The sequence below is a fragment of the Ixodes scapularis genome, unplaced genomic scaffold, assembly GCF_016920785.2.
Source record: "Ixodes scapularis isolate PalLabHiFi unplaced genomic scaffold, ASM1692078v2 PGA_scaffold10__122_contigs__length_95168666, whole genome shotgun sequence".
Classification (NCBI taxonomy): domain Eukaryota; kingdom Metazoa; phylum Arthropoda; class Arachnida; order Ixodida; family Ixodidae; genus Ixodes; species Ixodes scapularis.
In genome coordinates this window covers 61,072,637-61,085,174 of record NW_024609836.1, presented here as the reverse complement: position 1 = coordinate 61,085,174, position 12,538 = coordinate 61,072,637, and positions in this window count along the sequence as shown.

The following is a 12,538-nucleotide window of genomic DNA, read 5'->3' as shown; positions in this document are numbered from 1 at the left end:
CTCGTTTGAACCCATTCGCAAAACGCCCTTCGCGTTTTAACCTTTCGCGTTTCGACCCTTTCTTATTTGTACCCGTCTCATTTGAACCCATTCTCATTTGAACCCTTCTCGTTTGAACCCATTCGCAAAACGCCCTTCGCGTTTTAACCTTTCGCGTTTCGACCCTTTCTTATTTATACCCGTCTCATTTGAACCCATTCTCATTTGAACCCTTCTCGTTTGAACCCATTCGCAAAACGCCCTTCGCGTTTTAACCTTTCGCGTTTCGACCCTTTCTTATTTATACCCGTCTCATTTGAACCCATTCTCATTTGAACCCTTCTCGTTTGAACCCATTCGCAAAACGCCCTTCGCGTTTTAACCTTTCGCGTTTCGACCCTTTCTTATTTGTACCCGTCTCATTTGAACCCATTCTCATTTGAACCCTTCTCGTTTGAACCCATTCGCAAAACGCCCTTCTCGTTTTAACCTTTCGCGTTTCGACCCTTTCTTATTTATACCCGTCTCATTTGAACCCATTCTCATTTGAACCCTTCTCGTTTGAACCCATTCGCAAAACGCCCTTCTCGTTTTAACCTTTCGCGTTTCGACCCTTTCTTATTTGTACCCGTCTCATTTGAGCCCATTCTAATTTGAACCCTTCTCGTTTGAACCCATTCGCAAAACGCCCTTCTCGTTTTAACCTTTCGCGTTTCGACCCTTTCTTATTTGTACCCGTCTCATTTGAACCCATTCTCATTTGAACCCTTCTCGTTTGAACCCATTCGCAAAACGCCCTTCTCGTTTTAACCTTTCGCGTTTCGACCCTTTCTTATTTGTACCCGTCTCATTTGAACCCATTCTCATTTGAACCCTTCTCGTTTGAACCCATTCGCAAAACGCCCTTCTCGTTTTAACCTTTCGCGTTTCGACCCTTTCTTATTTATACCCGTCTCATTTGAACCCATTCTCATTTGAACCCTTCTCGTTTGAACCCATTCGCAAAACGCCCTTCTCGTTTTAACCTTTCGCGTTTCGACCCTTTCTTATTTGTACCCGTCTCATTTGAACCCATTCTCATTTGAACCCTTCTCGTTTGAACCCATTCGCAAACGCCCTTCTCGTTTTAACCTTTCGCGTTTCGACCCTTTCTTATTTGTACCCGTCTCATTTGAACCCATTCTCATTTGAACCCTTCTCGTTTGAACCCATTCGCAAAACGCCCTTCGCGTTTTAACCTTTCGCGTTTCGACCCTTTCTTATTTGTACCCGTCTCATTTGAACCCATTCTCATTTGAACCCTTCTCGTTTGAACCCATTCGCAAAACGCCCTTCTCGTTTTAACCTTTCGCGTTTCGACCCTTTCTTATTTGTACCCGTCTCATTTGAACCCATTCTCATTTGAACCCTTCTCGTTTGAACCCATTCGCAAAACGCCCTTCTCGTTTTAACCTTTCGCGTTTCGACCCTTTCTTATTTGTACCCGTCTCATTTGAACCCATTCTCATTTGAACCCTTCTCGTTTGAACCCATTCGCAAAACGCCCCTCGCGTTTTAACCTTTCGCGTTTCGACCCTTTCTTATTTATACCCGTCTCATTTGAACCCATTCTCATTTGAACCCTTCTCGTTTGAACCCATTCGCAAAACGCCCTTCGCGTTTTAACCTTTCGCGTTTCGACCCTTTCTTATTTGTACCCGTCTCATTTGAACCCATTCTCATTTGAACCCTTCTCGTTTGAACCCATTCGCAAAACGCCCTTCTCGTTTTAACCTTTCGCGTTTCGACCCTTTCTTATTTATACCCGTCTCATTTGAACCCATTCTCATTTGAACCCTTCTCGTTTGAACCCATTCGCAAAACGCCCTTCTCGTTTTAACCTTTCGCGTTTCGACCCTTTCTTATTTATACCCTTCTCATTTGAACCCATTCTCATTTGAACCCTTCTCGTTTGAACCCATTCGCAAAACGCCCTTCGCGTTTTAACCTTTCGCGTTTCGACCCTTTCTTATTTGTACCCGTCTCATTTGAACCCATTCTCATTTGAACCCTTCTCGTTTGAACCCATTCGCAAAACGCCCTTCTCGTTTTAACCTTTCGCGTTTCGACCCTTTCTTATTTATACCCGTCTCATTTGAACCCATTCTCATTTGAACCCTTCTCGTTTGAACCCATTCGCAAAACGCCCTTCGCGTTTTAACCTTTCGCGTTTCGACCCTTTCTTATTTATACCCGTCTCATTTGAACCCATTCTCATTTGAACCCTTCTCGTTTGAACCCATTCGCAAAACGCCCTTCTCGTTTTAACCTTTCGCGTTTCGACCCTTTCTTATTTATACCCGTCTCATTTGAACCCATTCTCATTTGAACCCTTCTCGTTTGAACCCATTCGCAAAACGCCCTTCGCGTTTTAACCTTTCGCGTTTCGACCCTTTCTTATTTATACCCGTCTCATTTGAACCCATTCTCATTTGAACCCTTCTCGTTTGAACCCATTCGCAAAACGCCCTTCGCGTTTTAACCTTTCGCGTTTCGACCCTTTCTTATTTGTACCCGTCTCATTTGAACCCATTCTCATTTGAACCCTTCTCGTTTGAACCCATTCGCAAAACGCCCTTCTCGTTTTAACCTTTCGCGTTTCGACCCTTTCTTATTTATACCCGTCTCATTTGAACCCATTCTCATTTGAACCCTTCTCGTTTGAACCCATTCGCAAAACGCCCTTCGCGTTTTAACCTTTCGCGTTTCGACCCTTTCTTATTTATACCCGTCTCATTTGAACCCATTCTCATTTGAACCCTTCTCGTTTGAACCCATTCGCAAAACGCCCTTCTCGTTTTAACCTTTCGCGTTTCGACCCTTTCTTATTTATACCCGTCTCATTTGAACCCATTCTCATTTGAACCCTTCTCGTTTGAACCCATTCGCAAAACGCCCTTCTCGTTTTAACCTTTCGCGTTTCGACCCTTTCTTATTTATACCCGTCTCATTTGAACCCATTCTCATTTGAACCCTTCTCGTTTGAACCCATTCGCAAAACGCCCTTCGCGTTTTAACCTTTCGCGTTTCGACCCTTTCTTATTTGTACCCGTCTCATTTGAACCCATTCTCATTTGAACCCTTCTCGTTTGAACCCATTCGCAAAACGCCCTTCTCGTTTTAACCTTTCGCGTTTCGACCCTTTCTTATTTATACCCGTCTCATTTGAACCCATTCTCATTTGAACCCTTCTCGTTTGAACCCATTCGCAAAACGCCCTTCGCGTTTTAACCTTTCGCGTTTCGACCCTTTCTTATTTGTACCCGTCTCATTTGAACCCATTCTCATTTGAACCCTTCTCGTTTGAACCCATTCGCAAAACGCCCTTCTCGTTTTAACCTTTCGCGTTTCGACCCTTTCTTATTTATACCCGTCTTATTTGAACCCATTCTCATTTGAACCCTTCTCGTTTGAACCCATTCGCAAAACGCCCTTCTCGTTTTAACCTTTCGCGTTTCGACCCTTTCTTATTTATACCCGTCTCATTTGAACCCATTCTCATTTGAACCCTTCTCGTTTGAACCCATTCGCAAAACGCCCTTCGCGTTTTAACCTTTCGCGTTTCGACCCTTTCTTATTTGTACCCGTCTCATTTGAACCCATTCTCATTTGAACCCTTCTCGTTTGAACCCATTCGCAAAACGCCCTTCTCGTTTTAACCTTTCGCGTTTCGACCCTTTCTTATTTATACCCGTCTCATTTGAACCCATTCTCATTTGAACCCTTCTCGTTTGAACCCATTCGCAAAACGCCCTTCGCGTTTTAACCTTTCGCGTTTCGACCCTTTCTCATTTGAACCCGTTTTCATTTGAACACCGTAGTGAGGTATAGAAAGAAGGAAAAACAGTTGAGGATGAAGGTTGAAGATGAAGCGAAGCGGCACCATCTCTTGCATAGCACATGAAACAATTTTCCTTATGCCTGCGTGCCACCCCGGGTGTGTTGACGTAGCTACGTGGTCGCATGGTGACGTGGTTTCAAAAGTGCTAGCGCAGATTCGGTACTTCATTTCTCTTCTGTCGCTGTGTGTCGTTAAGATGTTGTCATTTGGAGCGGATGGATCATTGTGCTAGTCGTGTGTTATTGCTTGTAATGGCCAATTCGAGTGGTCATTTTCCCTGAAAAAAAGTTTTCCCATATCTTCGGCAAGGGCGTTCGCGTGGTCAAAGGCTGGCGGGTGCAAGCTTTTCGGGTTGCGCTTCTCAGGCGTGTACCGGCAATTTACCAGCAGACGTTTTCCCGAGCTCCAAGAGGTCGGGCAGCTTGTCTGCCAGACTGTATCCGGTATCGTCACATCCGAATCGGGATAGGGAACCAAACAAAACAATGCTCTCTGAGGCGGCAAATAGCGGGTTCGAGTGGCAAACGAAGCCATCGAGACAGGCACCCTTTTGTACTCTGAGACAAGATAGCAAAAACAACGAAGAGAAAGATAATTTATGTTTCAAAGAAAGTCAACATTTTTAGAAGAATTTATCCGGCCTGAGCAAGGTATGTTTGCTCTGAAACACGGGCTGCATCATACATCACTTTATTTTACAACTCTGTAATAACAAGGTATTACACCGCTGAAAAAAAAGTATGCATAGTGATGCAGTTTGAAACTTGAACACGCATTACAATTTCAAGGAGGGTCGGTTCAACGAGAAGACTGAGGATTCCAAAAAAAGTACGAGAGAGTTTTAGTAGATCGCTCCGATACCCCCGATAGCCCCGATAACGACACTATGCATGCGCAAGGGAGGCGGTGGCGCAGTATCGGGTATCACTATCGGAGTCATGGGAACGATCTACAAAAACTCCCTACTAACAGTAAACAGAATATGGTAAACGACGCTGGCAAGCCTCCGTGGCAACAGTTAATCGAAAATCCAAACAAAGTTTATTGAAATTTGACGCGCGTGCGGGCAGCACCACACTGATTTATACATCTGTCCTTTCATTGATTTTATATTTTAATATTCTGTCAGCTGTACGGACTGTGGTAATGCCTATATTTTGAAAAGTTTTGTAAAGCCGCTTCTGTTTACACACATCTCAAAGAGTCGTAATTTATGTTGTTGGCGTATGCAGCGTGCTCATGGTACCATAGAATGATCGAAGAAGTTAACAGAGCTCACTCGCGGCCCAGTCAAATAAAAATTTATTGTGCCTTGCATTCAGGTGAAGACGTGATGCGCCGCTGGCGCGTTTTTGGTCGCCGGTGCCACAGGAAAGGGCTCGAAGGCAATTAATTACCCGAATTCGCCATAAATACCGCAGAAAGATTGCGAGATCATGATGTTGGATTAATTCGGGTTCGAAATGAGAGAGGTTAAAATGAGAAAAGTCTTTCTGACAATGGTCAAAACCAGAAAGTACGTTTTGAGAAAATTTGAAATGAGAAAGGTTAAAATGAGAAAAGTCGTTTGGAGAAGGGTCAAAACCCAAAAGTTTGTTTTGAGAACGGTTTAAATGAGAAAGGGAGAAACGCGAAAGTTGTTTTGCGCTGGGTTGAAATGAGAAGGTAAAGACAAGAAGATAGAAATGCGAACGGGTTCAAATGAGAACCACCCGTTATAATCCACTTATCTATTTTACCGTTATCAGACGGACATTGAGGGACCACGAATAAGGATGCGGGAAAGTCACCAGTCCAACACGCGTTCAAGGCACCGTACTAAAACGACCCTGCGATGATATGAACCTAATTTCGAGAGCAATGTTAAAATACCTAAATTAATTTACGTCCAACCTTTTTTTTTTTTTCTTCTCAGAAACGATGCTTTAAGCAAGGCGCCATAGCAACCACGATAAATAAAATAAAGCATATCAAATCCTTACATGTAATTCGTTGAATGACCGTCGAAATATATTTCGCTTACTCCGCAGTGCGACTGAATGAATTACAGGAGCTAACGTTCTTGTGGGAACTTCCTGCTTGGGTCAGCATGTACGACAAAACCCGTGCGGAAATTTATTATTAAGCAATACTGAGTCGAAAAAGAACTTATTGGTAAAATTTAAACGAGTAAAAATTAAAAAAGTCAGTTTCGTTTTGTGTTTTTATATTTTGTGTGCTTCGCAAGAATTTCGAGTATGGGGTCAGCTGCAAGGAATTCAATCGAATGATGAGAAAACTACTTTTATGTCCCTTTTATCTTTTTCCCTGTATCACTTTTCATTACAACCTATGTTTCGTTTTTCATCAGTATCGTTTCGAGTTGCGCCTAGCTTAACAGTTCTTTATTTTATTGTTATATACAGGCAATTTTACTGATACAAAGCTTCCGTAAGGGAGACGAGAAATCCGCTGAAACGAAATGAGATTAGATCTGTGCACCCGTGCGGATGGTACTCTAAAGGAAGTCCTTATTGAAAAAAGAAAATAAAACTCTGAAAGCGCTTTGAGCTAAATCACTTCCAGGAATAGCCCAGTTCGCCACCATAATCCATTCAAACCTTTCTTGTTTTCTTCGCTTATATCGTTTACGTCGTTTGCCATCTTGTTCTGTTTGTTATCAGTATTCGTCTTATCATGACGCTTTTATCCGCCACTCCAGGGGAGGCGACGCCATCGTGCAAAAGGACGTGAGGAAGAAATGCGAGATCCTATCACCTGGCCAAAGTTTGTGGCAACACTTTGCGTGGCCGGGCGGTAGAAACGTGCAACAGAGAAAAGTGCATTAAATCCGCGCCGTTGGACTTGGGCGTAGATGTGTCTGGGTATTGAAAGAGACGTCCATTATCGCCTCAAAATAAATCTCTAAGATTTTCAAAAAGAGCTAGGAGATTTCTTATTGTTTATTTTAGTTGGAACTTTTAGAAACACATCGGAGACTCTATGTTTTCGCGAGACACCTCTGACAGACCCAGATTCTAAAGGACGGCATAGACTTAATATAAAAATCCAAGGAATATGTCCCATGCATTCCGGATCGGAACGGCGTGGCATACACTAGGACATTGGTGGTTTCAGCGGCTGAACCCTATGGGCCCATATCACTGGCGACGTCTGAAAAAAGAGCTCCAACGCTTTCTTTTGGCTACCAAAAGCTAAGCACTTTTTTAACACACGAATTTTAATATTTTTGGCCTGCTTTTTATTACATCTCAATTCAAAACAGCTATTGAGAAACCGTCAAATGAGGGTTATGTCAAAACCAACATTCACATTTTCCCGCGCCCTCAAGCGGTGTGGCGTCACGTGTTCTATAAAGTCCCCAAATAGAGTAGAGAATTTAACACAATAATTCCCGCATCCTTTGTGTGTGTGTGTGTGTGTCTACGCGCTGGTATGTGGGTTTTTTCAGCATTCAGTTCACACCATCGAACTCATTGTATCCCTTTCGGAACAAGTCATACTTCCCCCTCCCCCCCCCCCCCCCCCCTCTATTACAGCATCTGACGTCACGATTTTAGTTTTGTTTGAAAATTCTCTCAGCCTCTAAGACCCAACTTGAAGCTTTTATAATTTCTAGAGAAAAAAAAGAACATATTGAGACTTGGAATTCGGATTGCTATTTCAGACGAAATATTCCCTGTAGGGTCTGTGTCTGGTCATTTTGTGGCTTACTTCGCAGAAAAACAAGGGCACGGCGCAATGTGACTAAAGTTGAGAAGCATTCAAACTGCTTCAACTCATCGCGGCAAAAAAAAAAAAGACATCACGCCTAATTTATTATTTCATTTAATTTTTTGCTTTTTTGTCACTCTTTTTTGTTCTCACCATCGAAACCACCAATGTCAGCGCTTACAATTTTCCGGGTTCAACTCCAGTTAATTCTCTCAAGGGCGAAAAGGCTTAGCTATCCCCGCAACGAAGCTCTATGGCCCTAAAAACTAGCAGAATTTGCACGCATCGCAAAATGTGCATTTCAAACATAAAAATATAAAATCGGGCAGGGAAACATCGTTTTTTTTTTTGCCAAAAAGTTACCTCTACATCTTTTATTTTTTTAGAGCTCAATTAAAGTGTTCAAATATTAACAATAAATCCGAAACGGAGTCCGTGCATCTTCTACGGCCTATACCAGCCTTTTTGTCGTCTGCACACAGGTTTGCGAGCTTGATCAACGATGCTCATTGTTTATATATTTTGTCAAAACAACTATATATCGCGATATCCCTGCGTGTTGCCAACCTTTACTTTGGCGTTCCCGGTGTTCCTTTGCCTTTAGCACGTGTGGGAATGCCTTTGCTGCTTCCCGTCTCGGGGAATGTCACAGCAGACCGGTTCAACAACGCGTAGACATTTAATGACCGTTATCTCCCGCGCCGCAATCCCAAGAGCCACCGCGCATACGCTGCGGCGGCCCTTTATCAGTGGCGGAGCGCCGCTCACGTGGCCGGTTACCCTTGGCCCCCTAGCGATGCAGACGGACACTGATGATTTGTCGGATGGGTGACGTTGGCCAAACGTTTTGAATCCCCAGGTTGCCCATACACGTCACCTGAAAGCGAGCTCGCAAACCGGTTTTAAAACTATTTTTTACAATTTCGACACTTTTTAATTTATCTAAAAACAAAATTGACGTAAACTTGTACAAATCGACACTCGCGTGCCTAATTGTAAGTATGCACGTATGAAATTCGAATTTCAAAAGACGTGCGAAATGTGCTGGTTGTTGTGGACGCACCCAGTACTAGCGAGCATAGATTACCTCCCGTATCGTCTATCTATTTATCTTAGGCACATATATGAAGTATTCAAATTAGTTTGAGGCAAAATTTGGAGACTTGTTTTCATACGTTCATCAATATGTCTTTGAAAAAAAAAAGATCGAAAATTTGTGTCTTTAAAATATTTTCGTGATCCCCCCGCCAACCCTGCCAACCCTACAACGATTAGTGACATCTGTCGTAAACAACATTTACTAAGACGCAAGTCCGCGAAACGTCCACAGCAGAAAAAAAAAGGAAGCTGGTGCCTCATCAAACGAATCGAAGAATTTACTGCTGCCTGGCGGACAAAGTTCCACCCCTGGAAAGAGGAATTAATTGCAAGGGGTTGGAGTTGTTATGCAGAAAAAGCTCAGCTCTAAACGCGCTTGGATAAAACATAGAAAGAGCATTATAACTGAAACGAAGCATCGATACCATGAGCAACATAAAATAAAATGAAAAAGTAATCCCCAAATAAACGGCCGAAAATTTCGTCACCACCACCGACCCAAAATAAGCAGATTAGCGACCAGGAATTAGGGACCCACCCCGGTAGCAAATGAAACGCCCGTAACAATAACAAAAAAAAATTAACAGACGCTACTTCAAAAGAACTGAAAAGTGATACAACAGGCTAGGCGAACATTGGTGGGAATTAGAGCCTCACTATTCCATGTGCCAACGGGATTAGGCTGTAAAATTAAAACAATAATGAAGAATAAACTTTGAACGCAAAACAAACGACTTATACGCATAAATCTGAATAATGCTTTTGTTAGCTTACAAAAAGGGAGCTACGCTCCAAAATATCACCAAATAAATTCACCACCAAAGCTTACAATCGGTTCAAGCTTCAGCCTTCCCTGTGGAGGCGCAGATTTTTACGGTCTGTTATAACGGAGCTGTAATTATCATAGTCACCCTATGCAATAAAATAGGTGGGCACAAATACAGGTCACAGAACATCGTATTTCAATAGAGCCTTTTCAGTGTGACTGATACCATGTTTCGTCCTGCTGTAGCATGTAAAAGTGACGAATGCAAAATGGCTCCATCTGCCGAACAGGTGGTGTTCTCACTCCTAGTTTCCTTTAACTTTCTTCTTCGTCCTGCGACAATTTTTTGATTTATATATATATAAGCAAATACATTTCCCATTCCATCGATGTATTGAAGTTTTGCTTTTATTAGGAATTGAGCAAGAGAAAGCCTATATCCGTGCCCTAGTCTATTGCCACAGACTATAGATCATTGTTTACAGCTTCGTCCTGAGTTGACAAAGAAAAATGACATCCCTATTCCAATCAGTGTGAACTCAATTTTATGGCACGTTGCAAAAAGGGAGAAATATCTAAATACTGTAGTTTGTTGCAGCTTAAAAGGGACAGCACAAGGGTCGCCCACGAAGCTATCTGCTTTCCGTGATTCAAGGTTTCTTTTTCTTTGTTCGCCTCTCCTCCGGTGCTCGTTTTGCTAAAATGGAAAGAGTGGGAAGGCTTTATAGAAGAAGCTCGTTCCACTTTCCTTACCCTGCAACGTACTTCAGGTAGAATGGATTCCACTCCGCTTGTTTATATTCAAGAGCGCGCATACGGCGCCAAATGCTCCCCTAGGGGGATAGCCCCTCGCGCCCGAGAACACGCGTTCCCATCGTGCTTTTCATGCTCCAAGAGAGATCTTAAACGCTGGCGCATGGAGACGCTGGGTTCGCCAAAATGACAGCCTCAAATGGCGCCCGAAAAGCCCCCGACGATAGAGGGCGCCAGTCACCTTCCTTTCTCCCAAATTGAAAAAAAAAAAAAAAAAGCCGTGGCGCGTCTGGTGGTTCGAACTCCGCAAGACCACTCCGCACCAAAGCTAATGGCTTTTTTTTTTCTTTTTTTTTTTTTTTCTGGTGAGACGTATACTTCTAAAACTGTGTTCTGAAAATCTGCTGACATCCCAGGCTCAGACTCTAATGAAGTAAAAGCGAGTGCGTCGCTATTAGATTTTCAAACGGGCTTCATTTCAACGAATAATTGATGTAAATGTCCGTTGCGGATCTAAAAGTTTGCATAGGCGCTTTGTGCAGTATTGTTAGATGGCTCTCTTACGACGCACACAATACACAGAAAACATCCTACAAGTCTCATCGTCTATCTGAACAGTACTCTAACGAATGATGTTCTGAAAGAAAGGCTTTAAAGCATGCTTTTATTTTGCGAATGCTTTTATTTGATTTTATGTTTTAGCGAAGTTCTATCTTACCTGCGTGTTTGCGAACGCTGTGCGCAACATTTTAAACGTGATCGATGCTCACACACCACGCATCCGCCTCTAGAAGAAAAAAACAAATACAAGCACCAATCTAAAAACGTAAACTTTAAAAAAGAAAAACATCTGGTTAAGTACAAAGTTTCCGTTCATTAAACATCGGAGTGTAACAAACGGCACATTTTCCAGAAGAGTGAACACAGTCCTCAGAGCAAACAATATAGTTTGAAGTAACTTTCGCGATAAATGACCCTTAGCCGGGAACGGTAACTAGTCCGAACCCTTTGAAAACTTTGTATCTGTGAAAAAAAATACAAATCGAATAGAGAGCGAGGATAAAAAAAAAGAGAGCATATATGTAAAGCTGAGGGATCAATGAAATACGGACAAGCAAGCCTTCCTTCTTTTTTCATTTACTGAAAACTCGGAAGAAAATTTCTTTATTGCGCCGAAATACGGGAGTCCACAATTTCCACTCCCTTTCTGCCGACAGACATCGTCACTGCTTTTGGCACATGCCCGCACATTCAAAAGCACAAACACCAAGTTTCCCCGAACAATAAGGGTCTCAAGAGCGCAGACGCATTCCCATGAATACGGCTGTCACCGACAACACACAAACACACGCAGACGATATTCCTCTAGCCCAGGCTATATAAGCACGAGCAAGCGGTAAGTGAAACTTCGCATTCAAGAGGAGAGTTGAAGCGTGCTAAGCGACGAAGTCAACAAGAAAACGCGACTCTGCTGACGGGTGTAGCTTTCGAGATAGTTGGAAGCGGTAGACGCGCCATACTCTGTTTTTGTCTTACGATGGATTGCAGCGAATGCTACGAGACATCCATGCCAATCCAGCGCTATGAACGTATCAAGTGACAGCCCTTACAAACAATTGTGATGCTTTTCTCTTAAAAGGCTGCTAAAAAAAGTCGTCAGTAGATATAAAATGTCAATAGCTTTTAAACTCACTTTCTCTAGCTTTTCTGTTTACTTTATTTTGAATATTGGCCCACTTTGTAATAACAAATTCAACAGACTTCCTGTTAAATTTTCTGCTGACAGCGTCATCGTTCTGATGACGCTGTCAGCAGAAAGTCAGCAGAAAAAAATCAACACAAAGTTAATAGAAAGCCAACAGCTTTTCTTTTGACTCAGGCTGAAGAAAATCATCAGAAAAGTTTCAACAAAAAGGCAGCACACTTTTTGTTGACCGTGTCAAGAGAACGTCAAAGTGAAAAGAAAGTAATCAGAGTCAACAAGAAGTCAACACGATTTCAATAAAAAGTCAAAAATAATTTTTATAGGGGTGCGCCTATCTCGAGAGTCACGTCACACTTAAGGCGTTGAACGACCTTCAGTAGTTCATACGACCTAACAAATATTGAGCTGCTATACTTGCCCTCAAATTACTTGGGAGAGCCAAAGGCTGCAACATTAGAACTAGACTGAAAGTATCTTTAAACCGAAAAGAACAGCTTGCATTGTGGCACTGAGCAGGCCGTCTCACCCTGCTGAGTTCCATGGCGCACGCTGTTTTTAACGCAGCATGTGGTTTTGGACAGCCGATTTATATGGAGTTCTTCTTTAACGTTGGGTCGGAACGGCCGGCTCGATCGGAAAACCT